The sequence below is a fragment of the Passer domesticus genome, chromosome W (genome assembly GCF_036417665.1).
Source record: "Passer domesticus isolate bPasDom1 chromosome W, bPasDom1.hap1, whole genome shotgun sequence".
In the NCBI taxonomy this organism is placed as follows: domain Eukaryota; kingdom Metazoa; phylum Chordata; class Aves; order Passeriformes; family Passeridae; genus Passer; species Passer domesticus.
Window position 1 is genome coordinate 20,057,277 of NC_087511.1, and position 26,440 is coordinate 20,083,716.

A 26,440-nucleotide genomic window follows, 5' to 3' on the forward strand; every position below is an offset into this window, starting at 1 on the left:
GGCATTCAGGAAAGCATGTGTCCAGTGAAGCCCAAGAGATGATGGCACGGATGAGATACCTATGTGAGATAACCGGAGTTATCAACACCTGCCATCTGAATGCCAGATTCCGGGAATCGGGGAAGTTCATTAATCAATTCCCAGACAAAGGTTTGTGCAGCCCGGACCAAAGAAAGAAACCAACTTGAATATGAAGAACTCAAAGAAACAAAGGGACTCTACTGCGGGCAAATTAAAGAGTATAAGAACCGCTGCCTTGGAGCAGCCGGGGTGGACAAGGGGGATTTGGTGCGATAGAGGCCATTCTCCACCTTCACCCAGCTTACCTCCAGGGAGTGTTATGCTGTCTGTTTGATTGTTGGCTGTCAGGACTGTATTACGGTCGCAAAATAAATTCTATTTTTATATTTTTATTATAATTGGGCATATTTTTCATTTTTACCTATAACATTATCACCTCAAATTTTTGGGCCTTGGTCCACAATGTCTTCAGATGGTGAGTGCTTATAGTTGGCATATCTGTAGCAGGTGTCCTCATCCTATGTTCATTGGATGTTATCCCATCCAAGCAGGCATTTTAACACAAGCATACTTATATCAGCTATTTCACTACTTGTGAGTGTCTGTCTGAAACTTCCCTCATTTTTTGCCTCTCGATCATCATGAAAGCCAAGACCACTGGGGAAAAGATCCTCTTCTGAAAATCCAGGTCTGACTGGTCCACCAAGCCAAATTATTGTCTACGGGTGTGTTCGCTCAACTCATGGAACACTGCACCCGAGAAGGGGCAGTGTGCTCTCCTTCACCTGCATCACTTAGCAATGCTGGTCCTGGAATTTCTCCACCCTCCTGACTTGGCAGGACTTTCTCCCTGGAATGACCTTCTCGGTGGTCACCACAAAAAGACCCCCCATTCACCGTACATCAACCACCGTGACAGATGGACTGAGATGGGAGAAGGTTCTCCCCTCAGGGACTGAGACATGCGACCCCTACATGGAAAAGCCCCTTCTTCTTCCCTAAAGAACTGAGACTGAAATTCCTACCGTAGGGTGAGGGAAGGCGTGCGTGGAGACCAAAGCAAGTTTTGCAAGCGACCACTGGACCGAGAAGACAATGGTTCTTGCCTACGATGCCTGCTGCTGACAACGCCTGCTGCTGATGGACTGCTGATGGACTTTTTGTACCCTTTCTCAATAGACTATTTTGAAATGTGTCCCCTTCCCCCATTCAAAAGGACTATAAAAGAGGTTAGAGCTGACTGATACCCTTGAGATCTCCCCTGACGTGAAGACGACAGGCTCTTTGTTGACCGGACTTCGAGGGACTTTGTCATCTGCACGTCTGGTAGCTATACACCTCCTTGCATTTCCTCTCTACTTTTCCTTATTCTTTCCCTTTTCTTCATTCCCCTTCTCTCTAATGCATCTTTGCTGTGGCTATTCAATAAAAGTACATCTGTATTGATTTTACTGCAAAATCCCCTTGTCGTGTCAGTTTTTGCACCTTGAGATCAGTGAAAAAGAACCTTCACGAATCACATCCTTAGGACGGATCGTGTCACTACTACGTCTAAGCTTAATTAACAACAGAAATACAAACTATATCTTTATAACAAAGTTACTTTCACACTACACATATAAAATAAATTTTAATATTTGTGAAAAGCCAATATTATAATATGTATCTATAACAATCACCCTCTTATTCTTTATAAATCATTTGGCTTGACCAATAATTCTTTTCCACTTGCATTCTTTGGATTATGCTGGTATTTAGCCAAATAAAATGGGGGATTAAACAAGCAAGAAATATCAAACCAATTGTAACACATAAAACGAAGAAGCCTAATTTCTTCCACCATTCTATCCCAAATACATTACCCCATCAGCTAGTTTTTAACATTGTTTCCCAAATTTGGGCTGGAACTGGGTTATTTTTCTAATATCTTTTCATTTTTCTAGGATGACATCCCCTTTGTCATCTATTTTCAACAATCTGATATATTAAACTTTCCACAAACACCCCCCTCTTTAGCCAATAAATAGTCTAATGCCAACCTATTTTGATACACTACAGTTTTTCTGACTTTGGTGACTTGATATTTATTCCAGTGCCCGAGCAGCTTTGTTTGTTATCGTCTCTATAACTGCTTGGAGTCTTATAATATGATTCAGCATATAATTTGGGGCCAATACAGAGTTAGATTGCTGTGCTGGTTTTGCCTTTTTGTTCTTGTAATCCAATATTCTTCCCCGTTTTGCCTGCAGGTACTTAATTTGAATGGGTTATAACAGTGACTGTTGACATGGGTGTGTGTAATAAGAAAGGAATTTTGGTTTCTTTCCATGTAATGCTTTTGGTAGCATTTGTGACATGATCTTGTCAGTATACCAAAAGAGAAAAAACAACAAATAAGTGACAGAAAAAGGAATAACAGAAGTCTGGTATGACTTATACCCCCACCTTCCCTGCCTATGGGGTGTTATGAATAGAAAGTTGTATTTTTTTTGAGTTTCAGAGTTAGAAACAAGTCAGACCAGTAAGACCTCTTTGGTTTCACTGCCGGAGAGGGGCTCCTCAATTACCTGTTAATAGCCGGTGATTAACCATTGTTCCCCTGATGCTAGCTGCTTGCCAGGGAGGGACACCAGGACAGACCCTGGAGAACAGGAGTGACATCAGAGCCAGTATGCAGATGAGAAATGCATTGCGCCCCGAATTTTTACAGTTTTTACAAGAAAAACCCCTAAAATCACGAGCCAACAAGTGACTTAAGTGACGTCTAAGGATGGGAGCGTAGTCCCGTACCTGCTTAGACCCTTTTTGCTTCTCACCCTAACCTGAAAAGATACTGATTAAAGAGACGCCCCGAGGTGTTAGACAAACAAGCCAGGAATCTGCTACCCTCCCGTGAGGACAGAATCCCCAGCTCTGTCTGCAGACCAGCGGACAAAGCTGCATCATCCTCCTTCTCCGTGCCACACCTGGGAGCAACGGCGGCGTGGGCGTAACCCGTTGATTTCTCCCCACCTGAGCTGATTCTTCTTAATAAAGGCATTAAAAAGGAGAAAGATCTCCTGCCCATTTATTTCATGGGGTTGCAACCCATAGCAGGTATAGATGATCTCAGTGGTGAGTACAGGGGTCAACCCAGGCTTGCTCTCTTCTTTCCTTGTCACTTCCTTTTTACTAATTTCCAGGCAAATAGTTTTTGACACTCCTTAACTGTGGTTTCCCACCACTCCTCAGGTATCTCCCATTCAACAGGCCCTAATTATTCCCATCCACAAAAGAAAGTTACTATTTCAATTGTTTCGAGTTCTGTCTGAATAGGGGATAGATTTAGTGCTCAACAGTTCCTGCAGCATTGATTTTGTGAACTGCAATACCGATTTTTCCCACAATTTTAACATTTAAATATAACCCAGCTAGCGTGTCCAGTATTGGGATGAATAAAACAGACTATAAAGTATAGCACTGATGGGAATTGTAATTCCCCCTCTTTTTTGTATAAGTCACAGGCTAAGGCCAGAATATGAGAATTCTCTGACCAAAACAGTCCTGATCCCCCTGTTTGAAGCAGAAGTATTCCTTCCCAAGGATGTGTTGAGGTGTCTCAGGACTTATCCAGGCAGTACTTGAAACCACTTATATAAGCTTGGCCTTATTTCCCAATTAGGTGTGGTTCTTTGTACATTCCTTGGATCATTTGTGTCTTCCGAAACCATTACCATCTAGTCCCCATTTGAAAGTCAATTTGATATCACCCAGTTTAGATGTGATAGTCCATTCCTCAGGTTCCTTCACAGGTCCCTGATTTGGGTTGCTGCCTCAGTAGTACCTGAAAAGGACTTCTTAATAGCACAGGGACATTGACAAGAGGAAAACAACACTACATCAGCATTCCCCAAAACTTTCTGGGTTTTTCAAAAAGCTTTCTTTCCACAGCCACCTCTTCTTTTTATATTCAGCTGTGCTAATAGCTGCAGAGACAAATTCTTCTTTCTGTGAGCCACGATTAATTAAACAAGAAAGGCCAGGCCAATTTTAAGACTAGATGAATCACATCTATTGCTTTTTACCCTCTGGGCAAGATTAGCCTCATAGACCCATTCTTCTAACAGTTCAGACCCATTCTTCTAACAGTTTCCCAGACACCCCCCGCCGCCCCCCCCCCGGCCCCGCCAACAGTAAAAAAAGAAGGAACTAAATAAAGAAACAAAGAAAAAAAAGAATCTTGCTTTAAGACAACAAAAATAAGCAACTTTGCTAAGTTTGGAGATGTTATAGATGAGTAAATGGTTGGCTCTCACAATTAAGGGGTAAACATTATATGTGTGTGCTCCCCCCAGTGTGTGTTATCATGGGATGGTCCTGGTGATCTGGGGATTTGGGAAGGTTGGCTTGTTACTATGACAGCACCTGACCTCCAATCAGAATGCAAGAAAGTGACTTCTACCACTGAACAGCAAGGAAGGATTTTACTGACAAGGCTCTAGGAGGTGCTAGAGATATGAAAGGCAGTTCCCAGGCATGATTTTCCTTACTTAGTCCTTTTGTTGTATTTTTTTTTAAGGTTTAATAAACCCTTTAAATTTGTAAAGTGAACAGTTGTATCTCACAATCAACACCTCATCTCCGTGGCTGCAGGAGATCTCAAAGGAGAAGTGTGCTCTGCTTCAAGTTCAGCTCCGTTGAGTTCTCCTGCGACCATCAGTGATTGCAGTTCAGCACCAGGGGCAACAGAGGACTAAATAATGAAAAAGAAAAGGGGGAAGAAAAAGCAGATGAAAAATGTCTTTGCATGTGTGTGAGAGTCCGAGAGTGTGCTTGGAGTGTGTGTGTAAGAGTTACTGGACTTGAGGTGCTCAAGAACACCTGGGGGTTGCCAGGTTGAGAGCCACCAAATTTAGAGGAGTTTTTCCGGGATGCCAGCATGGCCCGGGTTGGCGGAGCAGAGCTGCGGGAGCCCACATGGGGGAGGCTTGCCAGGAGTGGCAGCAGGGGCATCAGGGTCCAGGCACGGCTCGGGTTCGGGGGACTGGGGGCCTTGAGCGGTGCCAGGGTCCAGCTGCGGGTCGGGTTTGCTGTGAGCCTGGCAGAGTGGGGCCGGGGGCTACGAGCAGTGCCACAGGAGCCCACGTGAGGGAGGTCTTTTGGCAGTTGCCCTAGCACGCCAAAAAGCAACGGGGTGTGAGACCCCGGCTGGGAAAACAGTAGAAAGGTAATGCAGCTTCTGGGGTTTTCAGGGTCTCCCTGACCCCAGCTGCCGTGGTGTCCAGGACAGTGTAGTCCAGTTAAGCACAACCAGTCCAAGCCCCTCAGGCAGGCTCCGGAGCCGCAGGCAATGTTTGCAAGCTCAGCTCTTAAGTGAGATCAGGTCTTTAGTGATTCTCAGCTCATTAGTGATTTTCAGCTCTTTGCTTGCTAAGTGCCTTTGGCAGGGAGAGAGAGGAAAAGTGCTGTATGAGGTTCCAGAGATGTCTTTATTGATATCATCTGCAACAGGTCTCAGTGACAGCTCTTCTACCAAACTGGGCAGAAATAGGGCTTTTTATAGGGTATAGGAGTTTTAGGAAACAGTCCAATAGTAAGGGTGGAGGCGAAAGTCACCTACCTATCATCTTTCAGAGAGATAACAAGGGTCCGAAGGCAGAAGAGGGGCTTCTTTGGGTCCAGTCATCATGACTAGGCATTTCTTATCTTAGGCAACTGACCTCCAGGAAGGCCTTGCAGGCCCTGTGCCTGCTACAGTAGAGTTGGTTCTGCAGGTGGAGTGTTTTTTGTTTGTTCCAGCCTGCCAGGGGGAAAGCAAGGGGTTTTTTTTCTCTCCTTCTTTCTCTCTCTTCCTCTCTGTCTTTTTATTTATTTTTCTCTTTCTAACCAAGCTGGGAGGGGGGGGTTTGGGCCGGCCACAGACCAGCCACCCTGTGACAGTCACTGGCACAAGGCTGTGGTGAATTATGATTTTAAAAATTTAGGATTTTAGCTAAGGGTTACAACCAATTCATCTTGAAGTAGATATACCATTGATAATTTAATGATTATTAGATGTTTAATCTAAAGATAATTGTTATATTATGAGCTCATTTGTAGAAGGAAATGGAGCAAGTGAACCATCATTATAGGAACATATTGAAACCAGTAGAACAATGCCCATCACCTGGACTCTGTGTTAATTCATCACAAAGCAGGGCCTTGGATCATGCCAGATGGGTCACAGCGACCTGACGAAGACCCTCCTGACTTCATCCCTGGGACCACTGATCCAATTTGAGACCACCGACCCAATTCAAGAGAATTGCGCACGCGTGAAAGACTAATAACCTCATTTTAATACAAAGTGGGGATGGGAGGTGCTGGGGTTATGCATATGTATTATTATGGAAAATAAATAGAAGGCAAAGAACCCTGTGCAGTGCAGTCACACATTGCGAGGATGGCCCCACACCGTGCCACCCGTCAGCGTAATAAACATACCACTTTCTAAATTTAACTAGTTAGAGAGTCTTTGTCCGTGATTTTCGGTTTTAACAATTCAATTGGCGAGCCAAGCCAGGAGGAGACTGTTCTGCTGTGAGACCAGCCCAGGTCATGGACCTCCTTGGGGTGCTCCTGGGATATTCCTGGAAGAGTGGGCTCTGCTGCCAGGACTGTTCATCCAGCAGCAGACAAGGACCCCTGACTACTACAACTGTGGATGAAACAGTATGTTTAAAAATTGTAGCAGTTTTAATTAGTGACCTATAAGGTGTACGCGTGGTCAGGAAAGGCCATTGATAAGTCGTGGGAGATGTTCCATGCGCAACTTGTGCCTCTGTAGTGCGCTTGCAAGCTGAAGTTACAGTTGAAATCTGGTTGCCAGCAGAAAGAGTTGTTGAACTGTTGTACTGAGCTCGGGCTTTTGTTGCTGGTAGAAGGGGATTTTGCCATTTGTTTTGCTGTAGAGGGCTCAGTTTGCTAGCAATTTGGGGCTAGCAGTCGTAAGGACAAATCCTGGTCTAAAGTTGTTATAACTGTGTTGTGTGTGTGGAAAGATAGAAAGAAATACCCCTTTCCCAGTGACTTTGTGTGTGTGAACTTTTTAGTTGTGGGGAACAGTATTCCCTGTGACACCTAGTATTTGACTATAACCAGTCTTTCCTAATGCTTTGTGTTTGGGTCTTAACCAGTTCTTTGCCTGTGGGAACTGGGAGGCAAGGGTTGAACGCTGTAACACGGTACCTTTGTGGTCCCTCTCCTTGTGGAGTTTGTAAAGTTACAACTTTGGATTCATCTGGTGTAGTGTGAGATTTTGCTGGTTATTGTATAGAAATTATAATTGTAACAAACTGGTAATTTTTGTTTTATGTTAACTGTGCTGTTAAGCTGTACATTAAGCTTGAGCCTGAGTTGAAAGGGTTAAGCAACCCTTTTAGAAAGCTTTTAACTTGAACCGGTGTTTGTGGGCTGCCAGAACTGTAATAGAGACAGCTTGTTATAAGCTGATTCCTGAAATTTGAGGTACGGGGGGAGTTGTGTAGTTTTTCCCCTGCATTGTGGTAACTTGATTTTCAGGACTGTATGATTGTGTTTGTAGAGATTTTAAGATTTTGTTTGCAACAAGTGCAGCATTTTATGTGGAAAAACTACAGTGTAGTGATTTATGTGCATTTGAAACAAATTAAAAAGACTTCCAGGAATTTCCCTCTCCCCCCGTTTGTGTTTGTGGGTATATCAGAGTTTTTGCCATAACAGGGACAGCCTTTTTATTTATTTTAATCGTGGCTAGACAGATTAAAGGAATCCCTTTACCTCAGCAGTTTGGATTTGATCTTTGAGAATTTGTGCAAGATGATATTATTGTTATTCTGCAAGGCAGAAAAGTGAGAGTGCCCTGTGTCAGTAGAAATAACACTTTAATCAAGCTGATTTTGAACCAGAGATTTTAAAGTTGGTGTGTTTGGAGTCACACTTAGTACTTGAAGATTGGATTTTGCAAGAAAAAACTAGCAAAGGACTGTAAAATTTTGTGAAACAAAGTTTAGGTAAAGTGAATTTTAAAAAAAAGTAACTGAGTTATACTATAAATAAAATTAAAATCAGAGGAGACTGAATTTGGTAGAGGTTACTAGTCCGAAGGGCTACCCTTGTGAACCCTGGGTTTGTTTTTGCTGTATTCAGTGTGAAAAGTTGTGGTATAGACAGACATTTAGGTACAGAAGGCCAAGACAGGCACTTTGTCATTTTAAAGAAACAAAGGCTACTCAGAGAGCTATAAGGATTTTATTAGTAACTAGTAGTGAGGAGCAAGGAAATAAGTTGTTTGAGAAAAATGGAAACTAAGAAAATAGAATTTTTTAGTAAACATAAGGGCAACCTACTCAGTGTTAAATAAAGCCTTGATGTCTATAACAGATGATTATGTTGTGGTAAGAGGAGCAACTGGCCAATCTGAAAAGCATAGTTTTGCAAACCATCAAAATATAAACTTAGAAAACAAATGGGAATTTTTGTTTGTGTAGCAGTTAAAAGCAAAAGATGGGGAAATTATTTTAGAGGTAAAAGATTAACAATATGTAGACATACTAAGCTTAATATTAATGAAATTAACAAGAAAATAATGGATCAGGTATCTCCTGAGGTGTGAGCTTCTAACTTACCAGGGAGAGCAAAGAATGCACCCCCCGTGCAAGTTTAAAGAAGGAAAACAACCAGTTAAAGTTAGACAATATCCCCTAAAGAAAGAAGACCAAGAGATTAGGCCAGTAATTAACTTTTTTTTTTTTTTACACTAGGGCTACTAAAAGAGTGTCAGTCTGAGTTCAATATTTATATTTTACCTGTTAAAAAGCCTGATAGATCATACTGAAATAGTACAAGATTTAAGAGCTGTTAATAACTGAGGATTTATACTGAGTGGTTGCCAACCCCTGCACTTTGTTAACCTGTTTAACACCTGAATTAACCTAGTTTGCCATTTTAGATTTGAAGGATGCTTTCTTTTGCCTCCCTCTCCATGAAGCCAGCCAGAAAATTTTTTGCCTTCGAATAAGAGAATCCCAAGAGTGGGCATAAAACTCTGCTCACATAGATGGTATTACCCCAAAGTTTAACAACAGCCCCAGGATATTCAGAGAACAACTTGCAAGAGATCTAGAGTCCTGAGAGGCTTCATCAGAAGAAGGACAGCTGCTGCAGTATGTAGACGACCTCTGAATAGCTACCTGAACCCAAGAGGCATGTGTGGACTGAACGGTAAGCCTCCTGAATTTTTTGGGTTTACAAGAGTATAGAGTATCTCAGAAAAAAGGCAGGTAGTAAAGCAAACAGTTATCTACCTGGATTATGAGGTCAGTGCTGGGCAAGGACTCTAAGGCAAAACTACAAGGAAGCAATATACCAAACCCCAAAACCCCAGACAATAAAGGACTGTAAGTTTATAATTATGAACTTTTAGTTAAACCCCTGCATGCTCTGATCACGGAGAGAAACAGAGATCTTCAATGGACAAAAGAAGTTACGTACACCTTTGACCAGTTAAAGAAGGCCCTCATGTTAGCTCCAGTTTTGGGACTTCCGAACATGAGTAAACCATATTTTTTGTTTTATCATGAGAAGCAAGGGACTGCTCTGGGAATTTCTAGCATAAGACTTAGGCCTGTATCAGAGGGCAGTTGCCTACTTTTCCAAGCAGTTTGATATGGCAGCTAAGGGATGGCCAGGGTGTCTCAGAGCTGATGCTGCAGTGGTGCTGAACATCCAGAAAGCATGCAAATTCATCCTGGGGCAGAAGATGACTGTGCTAGTGTACCATACAGTGTCAACAGTACTGGAAGTAAAGGGGGGACATTGGCTATCCCCACAGTGGGTCCTGAAATACCAAGCTATAATGGTAGAGCAAGATGATGTTGAGATTCCCGTCACTAACCTTGTGAACCCAGCTTCCTTTCTCAGTGGAAATACAGGAGAACCAGTGATCCATCATTGCCTGGAGACGATTGAAGCTACCTACTCCAGTCTTCCAGATCCAAAGGACACTCTTCTTGACACTGAGACCTGGTTTACTGATGGAAGCAGCTACGTCATCAGTGGAAAAAGGCATGCTGGGTATACAGTTACCACCTGCAGAGAAGTGATCGAGTCTGGATCACTACCAACAAACACCTCTGCGCAAAAGGCCAAAATAATTGCCTGGACCTGTGCCTTAGAATTAAAAGAAATCAACATTTATACGGACTCAAGGTATGCATTTGGGGTTGTGCACACACACAGAGCGATCACGACATACCAGAAAGTGAGCTCTGAATTAGAAGAAGGAATGAGCTGGTGGACAGAGAGGAAAAAGAAGCAGCTAAAGGTGAGGTAATTGTTAAAACAGTTGAGGAAATAGCTCATGTGGTAGCTCTTGGGCCTGTTTGGCCAGGACCAGCTGTGCAAAATATACTCTACACTGCAGCTGGGGAGCAGGGCCTCACCTGGAGCCTCTGACAAAGAACATCAGGAGAAACCTGAGATCGACCATTAGGATTTTGGAACTGGGGTTATCAAGGATCATAAGTCCACTATACTCCAACTGAAAAAGAGATATTAGCACCCTTTGAGGGGGCTTGAGCCACCTGAGAACTTGTTAGGACAGAAACATGTCTGCTCTTGGAACTGTGATTTCCGGTGATACACTGGATGTTCAATGGAAACATCCCCTCAACATATCACACAACCAGTGCAACATGGAGTAAGTGGGTAGCATTGATCACAGACCAAGCTCAACTGGGTAAATCCAACTACCCAGAAATCCTGGAAGATATTATGGACCGGTCAGAGGGCAGAGATTTTGGAGCATTGCCTGAGAAGGTGATTCATGCCCAAGAAGCACCACTATATAACGAGTTGCCAGAAAACAAAAGAGGCTATGCTCTATTTACTGATGGATCCTGCCATGTGGTAGGAAACCACTGGAGGTGGAAAGCTGCTGTGTGGAGTCCCACATGACAAGTCATTGAGGCTGCTGAAGGGGAAGGAGAGTCAAGACAATTTGCAGAGGTGAAAGCCATCCAACTAGCCCTAGAGATTGCTGAATGAGAAAAAATGGCCTGTACTCTCTACACTGACTCCTAGATGAGGCTAGTGCCCTATGGTGGTGGCTGTAGCAATGCAAGAAGACCAATTGGCAATGCAGAGGTAAATCCTTGTGGTTTGCTGCATTGTGGCAGGACATCACTGTGCGGGTAGAAAACACAACTTTGAAGGTATGTCATGTAGATGCTCAAGTGCCCAAAACTTGTGCTACTGAAGAACATCAAAACAATGAACAGGTAGATAAGGCTGCCAAAACTGAAATAGCTCAGGGAGACTTAGACTGTGCCTTAGTTTAAGACAATTTAAGGGGGCAGACACTCCAAAATTAGTTACCTCCCCTTTTAGTTTTTTACCAATTCCCTTTCACCAATAACGAGAGACAAATGTGAAAAGATGTAAGTAAAACAATAACCGTTTATGACAAAAACAAAACCAGCAACAACCAAGATAACAGTGATAAACATTAGATACAAATTTGCTGAATCCCGTGGACTCCCTGGGAACCAAGAATACAAGATGGAGGTAAAGCCCCTGCCCCAAGATGGTATCCTCCGTGGACAACTGCATGGTCCAGGACACAAAGGCAATATGGCAGAGAAGCCCCTCCTCCAAGATGGTGGCATCCATAGATGACCAAGTGGTGCAGAGGCAAAGGCAAAATGGCAGAGAGGCCCCCTTCTCCCAGCTGTGTGGTGGAGAGAGAGAACAAAGGAAAAGAACCAACACAGCAACTGAACCTCTGTGATTTGAAAACTCCTTCTTCCTCCAAACAACAACCAACAGGGAACAAGGATAAAACAAAAGACCTGGAATCCAAAAACCATCAAATGTTGCTGAACTGTTTGCTCCATGCCACCATGTGGTGGCAGCCCCATTGACAATGGCAGCTGGAACTGGGTCAGGGGCTTGGAACTGGGGTAGCTCTGAACTTGTGCCAACTTCTCTGCTGCTTTTTTTGGCTGTCTGGACTCAATTGGTGTCAGTGCTGCAGTTCTGAGTCATTAATTACTGCCTTGTAGGGGGGAAGAAACAATCCCACTGGGTGCAGAAACCAACAGTCCTGGCATGGTGCTGTGGCTGCAGACAGGTATTTGAGAAATTTGCTCTGAAACAGTTTAGGATTTCAAAATGCAGTTTCTTGCAGACCTGTGTGGATGTGACAGCTTGGTCAGAGAGCAAGAAAACTAGATTAAGTTTTCCCAGGATCAGCTTGTGAGACTTTAGGGATTTGCAGAGAAACAATGATAGCTTGTTATTATAAACAACCTGCAGGTGGTGGTTTCCTACTCTGTTTTACTGTTTTGCTCAAAGATTGTTTATAAGAAAGGTGCTTTTGTTAATTAGCCAATCAGGTCTATCTGTATCAGAACAGTGTATAAAGAAGAGATTTTCAAAGTAAAGCAAGATGCTGTGCAAACCAGCCTTCTGGGGAGTCTGTGTCATTTCTACTCAACAGTGACAGACCTCCACCAGACAACTTCCCACAGAGCTCAGAGAGAAACAAAAGGCTTCTGCTTCACTCCACCTTGGCTGGTAGAGGCAGCTGTCTTGGCAGGCAGGCAAAAACAAGACAAAGAGAGTGCTGCATGTTATCTGATGCTTAAAGGGACCCTGGCACCCCCTGCCTCTTGCCAACCCCAGGCAAAATACCTCAATTTTGCTTCCAGCTTAAAGGGACAGTAACAATCTTGGGAAGATTGGTGTAGCACAGATATAGAATACAATATGCATTTTTGGGATTACCCAGGACAGAACGGAAGTGGAAGGGTTAGCTATTTATTGCTTGATGAGCCCATGAATCATCAGGACATCTAGAAAGATATGCAACATATAGATAGGCTTGTGATTGAGGGGTGGACCTGACCATGGAGGTCATCACACAGTCCAGTCACAGACAACAGTCCAGGAGCAGGAATGTGGAGGAGTGAGTATAGTGTCTGAAAACAACTGCGTGCTTCTTCTTTCCCTCCTTCACTCTCTGGAACAAGTCTTAAAGGTGCAAAACTTATTATTCAGCATAAACAGAACAGATGACTGGGGATAAATGCATCATACAGTCAACCCGGGACACCATGGAAGAGGACATGACTGGCTGGCTGGAAATATACCCAGTAAACCATGCCACTGTTCAAAACACTATCAGGCCTTAAGAGACACTTTGTGTTGACGTGGTACCTGTTATAGGTAAAAATTGATCAAGCCAAATTAATAATAAAAAATAGAATTTATATATATATAAATGTATAAATCTGCCAAAAAGTTAATTTTCAAGAGCTTTTTAAAAGTTTGTGGGAAAGGCCATAGAAGAAGCTTTAGAAGAAATATCTGAATGGTTTAGAATCATGAAAGTTATAATGACTTTGTGTTTGATGAAATTAAGAAATAATCTGGAAAGGTTAAATGGAAATAAAAGGTATGAAATGATGGTTTATGGAGAATGTATTTCCAGCTGAGTGCACGCATCTGGGAATAATATACAACTTTGGTGGAGTTTAGAAAAGAGAGACTATGTGAGATTCCTGGAAGTTTTTGGGAGTCTTTTTCTCTGAAGGATTTTTTTTGAATCTTGAAGAGGTGTAAGGAACTTTAGAAGTTTTAAAAGCTTTTGGAGACATTTAAAATAGCTATGAGGTGTTAAAGAGGAATAGCTTGAATTCTAGTGGTTTACAAAAATAATTGAACAATTAAAATGGAAATTAAAAATTACTAAAAATAAGAAGAGACATTTAAGGTCATTGTCATAATGTCAGATGAAAAGCTTCATGGAGATAACAACCAGTCAAAATTGTATGTTTAAAATCCAAAGTGTATTGTGGCCTATAATTAATGTGTGTTGAACCAGTCGCCATTTGTCTCTAATTGTTAAATTTGTGCTGTATTATTATGGTGTCATGGAAGTAAGCTGATGGTATATTAGATGCTTAAACAAAGGAAAAGAAATTTTAAACACCACCTGCAGTGTGTAAAAAGGAAAGCTACATCATGTAAAAATTTTAAAGTTTAAATGCATATTTGAGAAGAACAGTGAAACATTCAGATGGTAATATACAAACTTACTGAGAAAAAAAGTTATTAAATGCAAATTAGATTCAAGTTGCAAGAAATATTGGAGGAAAATTTGAAATAAGATAAGGTATAAATTGCATAAATAACTAGTTGCGAATGTTATTGATCTGTACAAAAATTGTCATGAGATAAGCCAAAGGGCTTGTATGCAAAGTGTACAGATCGAACTTCCTCAAGTTCAACAAAGGGAGTACAATATATGATTCAAGCCTGGAGTCATCATCTTGTGAAATAAAGTTTAAGATATTTTTTTTTTTAACATGGTACCTATGAGGCAAAGAAAAAGCGGGTTAAATTACTAGAACTTTAAATAGAAATAATAATCCCTCAACACATCTTTAGACTATCTTTTTAAGATCATTTCCAGGCAACACTTATGAATATAACTGATCCAGACCAAGGAATAAGAGTGGATCCTCATCAATCAAGAAGAACCGTGAGACAACCTGAGAAGGAGTAGAGAACAACTGAACTAAGTGGTACAAAATTGACTTTCAACGGTAAAAGGGTAATAATGGATTGGGAAAACACATGCAGGATCACACCTGACTGGGAAGTCAGACCAAGCTTATATCAGTGGTTTCAAGTACCGCCTGGACAGACTTTAAAAATGCCTTCAGTATCCACCTTGGCAACTGTTGCCTTATAAGGCGTGACGACCTGGTTCCAAGGAAACGCAGCACGACGACCCAATGCTTTTTGGGCCGTTCGGGCTAAGGACACGCAGACATCAATATGATAGACGGTCCAAGAGCACTTTATTGGTTTTCTCCTCAGTATATATACCCTTGGTCCTCCTCCTACCTTCCGGGGTCTGACTTTTGCCTTATATGGTTAGTAAGGAAACTGGGTGGAGGCCGTGTTAGGGGGGGTTACATTCTTGGCCTTTTGTCCTGCGGCTATCTCTTATCTCTGGGTAGTCAGGGGAGAGAGGCCCTATCAGGTTTCCGTGACAGCCCGAAATCTTCCGATCGCCTGTCCCTATTCTCTCTGCCACATTTCCCCCCCCCGCCCCACAAATGGATGAGGTTGTCGTCTACATGCTGATATGAGGTATCTAAGGTTGTCGCTTGACAAGGAAAGGGGATTTGGGATTCCTGAGTTAGTTTTTCTGCCTGGCAAGTTCTTTCTCAGGTTCTTGCGTCCGGCAGCGTTCCCTGTCGAATTCCCTGTTGAATTCACAGCATCGGATGTCTGCCTAAGAGCAGGATGTTGGTCCGTTCCAAGCGGGTCCGGACGAATGAGACTAGCTTGTTCAGTAGGCACGGTCCGAAGGTGATGGCTAGAAGCAGGATTGCCAACGGACCTATTAGGGAGGAAATTAGAGTGGTTAGCCATGGTGATTGATTGAACCAGGATTCGAACCAGCTTTGTTGGTCGTCTCTGTCTCTCTGTCTCTGAGCCAGTCTGTTTCAGAGTTCTGCCATGGAGTCTCTGACGACTCCTGTGTGGTCTGCATAGAAACAGCATTCCTCCTTCAAGGCGGCGCACAGGCCTCCTTGTTGCATGAGTAGGAGGTCCAGTCCCCGCCTGTTCTGCAGGACCACCTCTGAAAGTGAGGAAACTGATTTCTCTAGGAAGGATATGGATTTTTCTATTCTCTGCAGATCCTCGTCGACGGTCCTCTGCAGCTGGGGCAAACCTTGGTGATGGGTCGCCAAGGCCGTGACTCCCGTTGCCGTTCCTGCCGCTCCTAGGCCGAGCAACATTGCGATTGTTATGCCTGTTATTATTTCTCTCTTGTGGAGTCGGCTGGGTTCTCCGAGGAGTTGGTACACCTCCTCATCTGAGTGATACAGGATCTTGGGAACGATCAAGACTTGGACACAGAGGTCTGTTGAGTCACTGAATTTGTCTAGGAACACACAGGGACTCACTCCGGATCTTTGGCAAACCCACATGCCCGATGCGGATGGGACTACCCACTTTTTTCTCCTGTCGGGTTTGACTACTTTGGTGCACACGTTGCCTTCCCTCCTAGCTAGGGCTGTATTTCCAAGGCATCTCCCCCTCCCCGTGACCTGACTCAGGGTGATTCCTTTGCGGGGAGTGTCCCATCTGCATTGGTGAGGGGCGTCTGCTGAGGAATATGTGAAAGGGGTATCTAAGGCGACTCCTTCGTAAAAGGGTGGTTTGACATCGTAGCATAGCCAGCAGGAATCGGTTAGGTTAGGGTTGGATTCGCTTAGGGATAGGAAGGTAGCTTCTAACATGCGAAGGATTGGGTCCGAATCTGACTCTGCTAAGCGATTTGTCTGAATGGTTCTTGCTAGGCCTGTCTGGGTATTCGTGACCCTTGTAGGTAAGGCTTTGGGGTAGGTCGTGTTTTTCCCTTTCTGCGCGCTTTTGATCGCCTTGTTTGGTCCGACCGCTCGGGGTACTGACGGTATGAGCCTGATAATCTGCACATTTACCCACTCGTTTGTCCCGTGAAGGACTACTGTCCACATTTTTCCGAAGGCCCAACTGGGGTCTCTGGGCTGCAAGACTGTCATGTTGTACCTAATGCATTTCCGGATTTTTGGGAGTTTGTGACTGTTTCGATAGGTGCTTTCGTGATGGAAGAGTGGTGTTTTGCAGCCTTTTGGCGCCCAAGTGAACTGCAAGAATCTGTCGGGTTCCTGTGGGTCCCACCCCGGCCCTGTCGGTCTGGTGTCTGTGACTATTGTTTCGCAACCGTAGTGTCCGCAATATCCCCACCCCGGGCGATTACAGTAACTTTTTCCGGGGTTTGAGGCTGGGCACCAATAGGATAGGTATGTGTTTTTGGCGTATGGGGAATGAGGGTCTGGCTTTGGTCGTCCCGGGAACAGGTCTGTAATGCGAAGTATGAAGGATGGGGCGTCTGGTGTAATGACGTTTCTGAGCACCTTGTCATTGGTGAGGTGCCGTATGACCCACCTGAATGGCTGATGGGGATAGTACTGTGAGCTGGCTTGCCCCCTGGCAACTAGCCCCAGCAGCAACATTACCCAGAGATACCCTTGATGACTGGATCTCGCCCGTGCCGGTCCTTCGGGTGCTGTCTGGCGGCTCGGTGGTCTGTCTCTCTCCTCCGGAACGCGAGTGTGCACGTCTCGCGGACGTCCCTCGATCATGTCCTGTAAACAGAGACTCGCTATTCTCATTAGCGTCACTCTGCTCCTTTTGGAGATCTGGTTTGATCGATTTAAGTGGACACCACCTGATTTCTCCGTCTCTTTTGACTGCTGCGTACCCCCGTCCCGTAAGCGTTAACCTCCAACCCCGTTCCCATTCGCCTAGCTCGTTCCTTATTATTACTCGTGGACCCTCCTCCTGCATTCGAGTGGTCCAAAGTTTTTGGACGGGACTGTTTGTCTCGTCCCCCCTGGGAAATTGATTGAGCGCTAACAAAGCTGTTGCCAGTATGCTTGCCTGCTCTCCTGGGGGAATGGAGTTGGCAAAGCCGTCCGCTCTTGCCAACACCTCTATTCTGGTTTTTAGGGTCTGATTTGCCCGCTCTACTATTGCCTGCCCGGTACTGTTGTAAGGGATACCTTGTACCAGGGTGATACCCCATTTTTTGGCGAATTCTTGCGCCTGCTTGGAAGTGAAATTCGACCCGTTATCTGTTTTGATTTGTTTGGGGACACCGAGCCATGCCATGGCTGTCAGCCAGTGCTGAATCGTGGCCTTTGAGTCCGTTTTGAGGTGCTGTGTGGCTACTATCGTTCCGCTGAAGGTGTCTACTGTCACTGCTAGCCACGCTCTTGGCTTCATCAGTTGGCACACGGTGAAGTCTGATTGCCAGATTTCTGAGGGCTTGAGGCCTCTTGGATTGACCCCGCTGGTCCACAGTGGTGACTTCTGGCAATGAGGACAGGTCACCACTACGTGTTTCGCGTCCGCTGTCGAGATTCCGCATCTCTTTGCCAGTGCTTTTGCCCCGACGTGAAGCGATTCGTGCAGCTGACGTGCTTCCTGCAACGTCCTGGCGTCAGCGCTTTGTCCACAGAGATCTGGCATATAGTCGGACTGTCCACTAAACCTTGTGGTAGCACTCTCCACTGGAAGCGCAGATTTGGCCGCTTACCATTCGGAAATACAACGGAAAAGGCGAATCGTTCTTTGTCCTCAGGGTGCAAGGGTATGGAAAAGAAACAGTCTTTGATGTCCAGCACTGCGCATGGCTGTCCCTCGGGTATGGCTGAGTTTGCGGGTATCAGGGTCTGAACTGGACCCTTGGGTTGAATTGTCTTATTCACTTCTCTTAGGTCGTGGATGAGGCGATGCCCTTCCCCTGACCTTTTGGGGATCACGAATACAGGGGTATTCCATGGGCTAGTGGTCAGTTCTATGTGACCCTTTTGTAACTCGCGATCGACCAATTCTAATAAGGCTGCTACTCGAGGCTCAGATAGGGGCCACTGCTCGACCCATATGGGGTCTGATGATTTCCAAGTTATTTTGATTGGCAGCACTGGGTGTATGGCAGTGGCCCTCATTATAAATTTGTGATCCTGACTCCTAACATAGCAAGGACGTCCCTTCCTAACAGGGGTGGAGAATTCTGCAGGATGTATGGATAGACTGCTACTGTTTTTTCTGGTCCCCCTTTTGTGTGAAGCGTTATAGCTACCAACTGGGTGCTCTTCCACGCTCGGGATTGTCCCTCCACTCCGTTCACTGGTGGGACTTCTTTGAATTGCCAATGTCTGGGCCAACTTGCTAGGGGAAAAACCGTGCAATCTGACCCCGTATCCGCCCAAAACTGAAGCCCTATGACGTGGGGGTCTAGGCTGTTATAAAGGCGGCATGCCCCCCACACCTTTGAAGGCTTCTTCCCTATTTTCATGGCCAAGGCCACCCAGGGGCCCCGCTCTGGGGCACTCCCTGCTGGCCCTGCGGCATCGGCGTGGTTTGTGGCTGTGGCGGATGCGAAAGTACTGCTGGTGGTGCTGGGCAGCTCTGCCATTGTATTGCTGGCAGGGGTGTGGTACTGACTGCTCCCTGTGATGGCATAGGGTAAGAGGGTCCCCTGCCCCACCGGGGATTGGCATAGGTGGGCCGTCTCGTATTCATTGCGGGAGGAGGCCGAATATGGCCCGTGTGGCTCCTCCCTCTCCCGTTTCCCCGGGGCCTAGACCTGCAATCCCTGGCCATGTGACCCTTCCTCCCACAGCTCCAGCAAATCCCCCCTGTGCGTGTCTGGAGCGATGGTGCTGCTAGAGGAGGTTGTGTCGGGTGAGGACAGCTTGCTGCAACATGGCCTGCCTGGCCACATTTAAAGCAAGCCATGACACTGGTTAGGGTATTGACGGCTGCCTGAATAGGTGTCAGCTGTTCCTCCCTTACCACGTGTTTTATCATTCCAGCCAGGTTGGTTCCAGCTGGCAGTGAACGCAGGATCTCTTTGGTGACTGAATTACACTGCTGGCGAAGGCAGTCGGTCACCACTGATTCTATGGCTGTTACGGGTATTGTGGAGGAATCCAGGGCTGTTTTCAGCCAGTCTACGAAATGTGTGAAGCTTTCACTCTCTCCCTGTTGGATGGTAGACCAAGGTGCTGGTCTGGTTACCACCCCAGAGGCTGCCTTTATAGCCTGTCTGGCTGCCCTAGTTGTTGCTCTGACCTCCTCAGCCCGTAGCTGTGCTGCTTGCTGCTGTGGTGTGGTTACGTCGTCATGCTTCCCTAGCAACCTGGCTAAACTCGAGCCATGAAGTTGTTGCCCCTCGCCTGATGCCTGGGCTAAAGCTGTTGAGCAATGGTCTGCCCATTCTTGCTTAAATACAATCATACCTGCCTCATCAAAGATCATACGAGCGATTTGTCTAATATCGAAGGGAAGTAAATCGTCATTGCTTAGAAGCCCGTCTATTAAAGTAGTAACCACTGCTGAGTTGATCCCTTTTTCTGAAATTGCTTTCGCTATTGTCTGAACCTCTTTTACATTTACTGGTGTATATGTTCACTGCTGATTTCCCTGGGCCCCCGTAACTCTGACAGGGTAAGCATGAACGCTGGTCATATCCACCCAGTCTGCACATGCTATCTTTATTTTGCCCCAGTCTGTAAGCTTATGTTGTGTTTGCTTCCCGGTTTTATTTAAAGCTTTGTTCGGTTTCGCTTGAAACTGCGTTAATTCTGCCCTCTCGGTTTCCGAGTCACAGTCAGACTCGGTAAGCTCGGTTGAGCTGACTGAGGAGCTCTCACTTGTCTCCGAGCCGGAAGTTGAATGCCAGTACACTTCCGGTTTGCTCCGCGTTTTCATGCGGCTCCGCCCCCGCTCCTCCCCTCGGGGGTGGAGTCGCGCCTCCCCTCGGGAGCGGCGTCGCTCTCGCTCCTCCCCTCTGGAGCGGCCCCGCTCCTCCCCGCGTGGGCGGTGTCGCTCCGCCTCTTGGGAGGGGGGCCGCTTTCGCCCGCCGTGTGTTTCCTGCCCCCTGCGGGGCGGGGTCTCCCCCTTATACGGTGGCGCCGCTGGGCGCGGCTCCCGTTCGGGTGTCTGCCCCCCCGCGTTGCCCCGCGCATGCGCGGTAGTGTTCCTTCTCGGCTCCGTGCCGTTCTCGCCCCTTGGCGGCTGGCCCCGCCCCTCTCCCGTGTGGCCCGCGCCATTTTCAAACCCATACGGCGGCGGTGCGGCTCCGGCGCCGGGCGTCCCGTTCGCCGCCGGCACGGCGCCGCCGGACCCCGCGGCCGCGATACTCTCCGCGCGGCGCACGTCCGCCATTAAACCTTCCCAGAACGAACGCGCGCGCTGTTCCGCCGTCAGCGTCCCCGAATCGGCGGCTCGCGGTGGGGGGAGGGGAGGGGGCGGCAGCTCCGCGACCCCGGCGGGCTCCTCGGGCGGGCCGGGGCCGGGCGCACTCCGCGGGGGGTTCAAGGGGTCCCGCAAGGTGGGCTGCGGGGTCGGGGAGTCCCGCGGGCACTGCGGAGGGGTCGGGGGGTCCCCCCGGGGCGCCGGGCGGTCGCGACCCAGGCTCGCGTCCGCGCGCGGGTTCGGGAGGGGAACGCCCGCCTTCCGCGCGCTCCCCCCCCCCCGGGCTGTTTCCAGGGGCAGTTTGGGTCGCAGCCACGCTCCCGACTTTTGGGGTTGCTAACAGCATGGTCTTCGCTGCTTCCCATGCCTCCTGCTGTTCTGAAGCCTTTTTTAAAGCTTCCTCTGCTTTAGCCCACGCCTTAAGGCATTTCCCACTGCCTGTAACCTTCAAATCCTCGGCTAAAGCAATCGTACATCTCTCCCACACCTCCGAATTTAATATGTCTATGGGACGATTTATCGTCCCTAGCTCTTGGAGCCTATTAATAGCAAGCTGAAAATGCTTGAAGTCACATCTAATACCCCACTGTAAATTAAAATAACTCACGACTCAGGCCACAACTTCCATGAGGCTGTGGCGGTCTCAGCACGACTCAGGCCACAACTTCTATGAGGCTGTGGCGGTCCCAGAGGCGTCCCTCCTCGCTTTGGTGGGGTCCAGGACCCCCCGCAGCCGCTGGCCTTGTCCAGGAGACTCCCGATCGCAGGTTCTGTTTCTTCTCTTTTTCCTCCCGTTTTTTTTTCCTTTTTTGTCCCGGGTTTCGGCACCACTTGTTGCCTTATAAGGCGTGATGACCTGGTTCCAAGGAAACGCAGCACGACGACCCAATGCTTTTTGGGCCGTTCGGGCTAAGGACACGCAGACATCAATATGATAGACGGTCCAAGAGCACTTTATTGGTTTTCTCCTCAGTATATATACCCTTGGTCCTCCTCCTACCTTCCGGGGTCTGACTTTTGCCTTATATGGTTAGTAAGGAAACTGGGTGGAGGCCGTGTTAGGGGGGGTTACATTCTTGGCCTTTTGTCCTGCGGCTATCTCTTATCTCTGGGTAGTCAGGGGAGAGAGGCCCTATCAGGTTTCCGTGACAGCCCGAAATCTTCCGATCGCCTGTCCCTATTCTCTCTGCCACAGGCAACGGACTGTGCCATCACAAACAGGGGGATCTGGACGATTTCAGACAGGAAATTCTGGTATTTTTGCCTTAGCCTGTGATTTCTACAAAGAGGAGGGAGAGTTACAACCTAGATCGGTGCCTCATAATGCGGGTGGGAATTATTGGTTCCTGTTACATGGGAAACACCGGAAAAACTGTGGGAAAATACAGTTAAAAAGTGTCAAAAACTATTTGCCTGGAAATTAGCTAAAAAAGTAAATGTATAAAAGATGAGTAATATCTGACTAGCCGTATCTTAGAGCTTGCTACTGAATTGAGCCTAATAATAATTGGATTTCCTGAATTGGTATCACTTGTTTCAAAGGGGAATAAGGAAAAGATTAGATTCAAAAGGTTCAAATATTAGCTCTTGAATACCAAAGGTCAAATAACATACCCTGCGAGGCTGATATAGTCAAATTATTAAAGGGGGGGTGCTGGGGTGCCTTTAGGAGACGATATACAGCTCAGTCCAGACATAAAACCCTGGAAGGACATTCTTGCTGCCGTGAAGATAACTTTATCCGGCCACTGGCAGCAACCCAGTGGGCGTGGCAAAGGCAGAGGGATACACCTGTGGGTAACTATAATGGGCTTGAGCCTAGCCATGTGCTGTACAACTAGTCTGTACTTGGAAATTCTGCCCGGCATTAAAAGGGTAGAAATATCAGCACCCCTGCACCAGGAAGCTGCTGCAAGAGTAAGAAAAACACTGTACTATAAACAGCACGCAGTATGAAATCTGTAACATAAGTGAAAAAGAGATAATATGCAGTATGCCAATAAGCAATATCTAAGGACCGGCAGTCAGAGGCTCATACCTACAAATTATACAAGCAAGGTGTGGGGAAACTTATTCCTGTGTGTAATCAATGTACTAGAGCAATATGGGATGAAGGAAAAATAGAGTCAGTATCTGTAAGCATATCTCAGAGTTAATAAGCTATGTTATAATAGATCCAAAATGTATACAATGGAAGAAAACTTACTGGGTAAGAAAGAATCTAAAGATTAGGAGTAAATATGCACATAACAAACCTATTATCCTAGATCTTGCAGGAGAGAATGACAATAGGATGTGTTTGCAAAATAGTAATGTTTTCTGGGGTTTTTTTTGAAGAAAAAAGAAAGGTTAAACCCAGAAAGTAAAATGAAATAATAAGAAGCCTTAGAATTAGAAAGACAGGAGTCAGATTTAAAGAAAGAAAAAAAAATAGAACAGAGAAAGGCTAAGCACTTTAAGTGAATGATAAGACTAACTAGAGAAACAATATAATAATTTAAAGATTACCTGCCTCAGATAAGAATTTGCTTATAGATCTGGTGCAAGAAATTACTACCAAGTGAAAACTAACTGACTATTTGATTTATGGGGGATTAAAAGCAACTGGAATGTGACCATAGAAAGGGTGGGGGTTTAACCCCAGAGCAACTTCTAAAAGATCTTAAGCTAACTCTGCGTAGACCACACTAATAGACCAGATCGAATGCCAAGAACCGGACTGCCCTTGTTATCCATTTGTATCATTTAGGTGCTATTATTGGAAAATAACGTGGGTGGCGCATTGTGATGGGAGGTGAGACCTAGGGGTTTGTGCGAAGATTGTTTTAACCACGAAGTGCGTGTGACTAACCTATTCTTGACACTCCTCACAGAACTGCGAGTGATTGAAGCAGACTCTATACTATGGTTTAGGCTTTTTCAAAACGGATTAAGGGGAAAACTTCGGTATCAGGCTCAAATTTTGTCGATCGAGTGCTGGAGAAAGAACAAAGTACCCTGCAGTGCCCGGCCAGTAAGACTCAACCGATGGGGAGTGTTTAAGCGAAGGTACGCAGCTCGGGCCAGCTATGATCTCCAAGATATTGATTCCTGCTGCCAAGAAGATGGTACTCCCCACCGCTGGTGGCAACCCAGTGGGCGAGAGCAGGGGCAGAGGAACAATAGTCGGAATAACCCTGATGAGCCTAAGTCTAGCCATATGCCTCAGGACTAGCGCATTTGCCGAAACCCAAACCGATTCAGATCGGTGGGACCCCAGCCGGATTTGTGAGATTTGCACCGAGGACGGTCGGGGTGAAGCGGAGGCTTTACCTAACCTCACCTCTTCAGAGTGCATTAAAGGCACGACACGTAGGTACTCTTGGTCAAATGGCACTCGATATTGGGTTTGTCTAAAAGAAGGGGGAAAAGTCTGCATCTTGCCAGAGGTAGCGTCCAGAATGGGTAAGTCAACCCTTATCAGAAAAAGGCGCGGTATTGGACCTGTTAAGATTCCCATATGCGATAAATGTAATTGTACTGTGTGGACTGGGGGAAGAATGGATTCGATATCTGTAGGTTATTTCCAGGTGAATCAATAGTGTTATAACAGTGAACAGTTGGGAATGTGTACAATGAGGGGGAAAAACATATTGGGTGGGGGAGAATCTAAAATACAGGAATACAGGAATAAGATTTCTTTGGGGAAAGAACCGGTCATCATAGGTTTACTCGAAGATCACGATGATCGAGCCTCCCTCCAATATGACAGAACTTTTTGTTTTTCCTGGAATAAAGAAGGCGCGGACCCTGAAAGTAAAATTCAACAGATCACCCAGGAGTTAAAAAGGCAGGAATCCGAAATGAGGAAACATAGGATCGAGCAAGAGACGTTAAAAACTTTAAGCGAGCATTATGAACAATTAGAAAAGCAATATAGTGAATTTGGCCCGCCAGCATCAGACAAGAACTTGTTCATAGACCTCATGCAGGAAATCGCTACGGAATTAGGTCTAACAAATTGCTGGATATGTGGGAGGTTAAAATTGGCCGAAAAGTGGCCTTGGAAAGGAGAAGGGTTAACCCCAGAACAGCTGCTTAAGTGGAATCACACCAAAATTTCCAAATTAGTTCAAGGATGGATTTTGGATCAGCGAGTAATTGGAACAATTTGTATAAGTAGAGAAGGAAAAGAATATATGGAGATTGTAGGTTTTACACCTTGCATTTCCACGCTGATCATAAATTCAGATAACAAAAGCCAAAGGTGGCAACCAGAACTTCCCTACGGGTACTGGAGTCAGAAAAAAGCCAATGCGAATGGAATGAAAACATAGGACTTTGCTGGAACAAGAAAGCTGGGGCTAACCCTTTCCAATCCCTAGGGGGATTAAGAGACTTTTAGGATAAACCCAGGGAGGTAAAGAATTGGAAAGCACCAAATGGAATATATTGGATTTGTGGGAAGAAAGCATATAGTGAGCTGCCTTTGAAGTGGAAAGGGTCATGCACCCTGGGAGTGATCAGACCAGCCTCCTTCACCTTGCCTCGGTCGGAAAGCAGCTCACTAGGGGCTCCTCTCTATGAGACCCTGGACCGTCAAAAGAGAGATGTAAGAAAGAAATTTCCAATCTTTGAAGGGAGCCAGAAATGGGGGGAGGAGGAATGGCCCGTGGAATGTATTATTGAATACTATGGGCCTGCTACCTGGGCTCAGGATGGTAGTTGGGGTTACCGTACCCCGATATATCTCCTGAACCAGTTAATCAGGCTCCAGGCAGTGGTGGAAATCGTGTCCAACCACACTGCAGACACCTTGGAGTTACTATCAAGGCAGCACTCCCAGATGAGGGCTTTTGTTTATCAAAATAGAATAGCATTGGACTACCTGTTGGCAGAGGAAGGGGGAGTATGTGGCAAATTCAATGAATCTGAATGCTGCACTGAAATTGACCATTACCGGGAGACTATCAGAGGACTTGCAGCTGAAATAAAAAGGGTTTCCCATGTGCCCATCCAGAAGTGGAACTCAATCCTAAACACATCCTGGTGAGACAAGCTGTTTAATGGGGCATGGTGGAAGAAGTTAATCTTCTTTATTCTCTGTTCCATAGTCGGAGTCATCTTCCTACCCTGTCTGATCCCTTGCTTTATCCGGCTGATACACTCAGTTGTACAAGGGATGCAGATAGCGGCCATGCCAATGGACCCAGAACTGGCGACAGGGAAGGCTAACCCAGTCTCAAAAATTATGAACTTAGAGGAGGACACCCCACATAAATGGGCAGCTAATGCCCTAGCTCAGTTTGAGAAACAAATTGAGCACAACAGGTCAGAACTCAGGGAATACCAGGGAATACCTCAGGACGATTACGAGGGAGGTCACATATACATCCACTAAAAGGCTAAAAATAAAACACGTGGGTTTAATTTTTAGAATTACCCATGAATTAATGCGTTAATAAAAGAGGTGAGGGATTTGTTATAAATATGGTTGGTAATTCGTGGGAATAAAAGATATATCAAAATATATATGTATAAAATGAACTACTGGTGTACGGGGGGGGGGGAGAGAGTTTCTTCCACAGGATGGCGAAACCGAGGCAGATGGGCA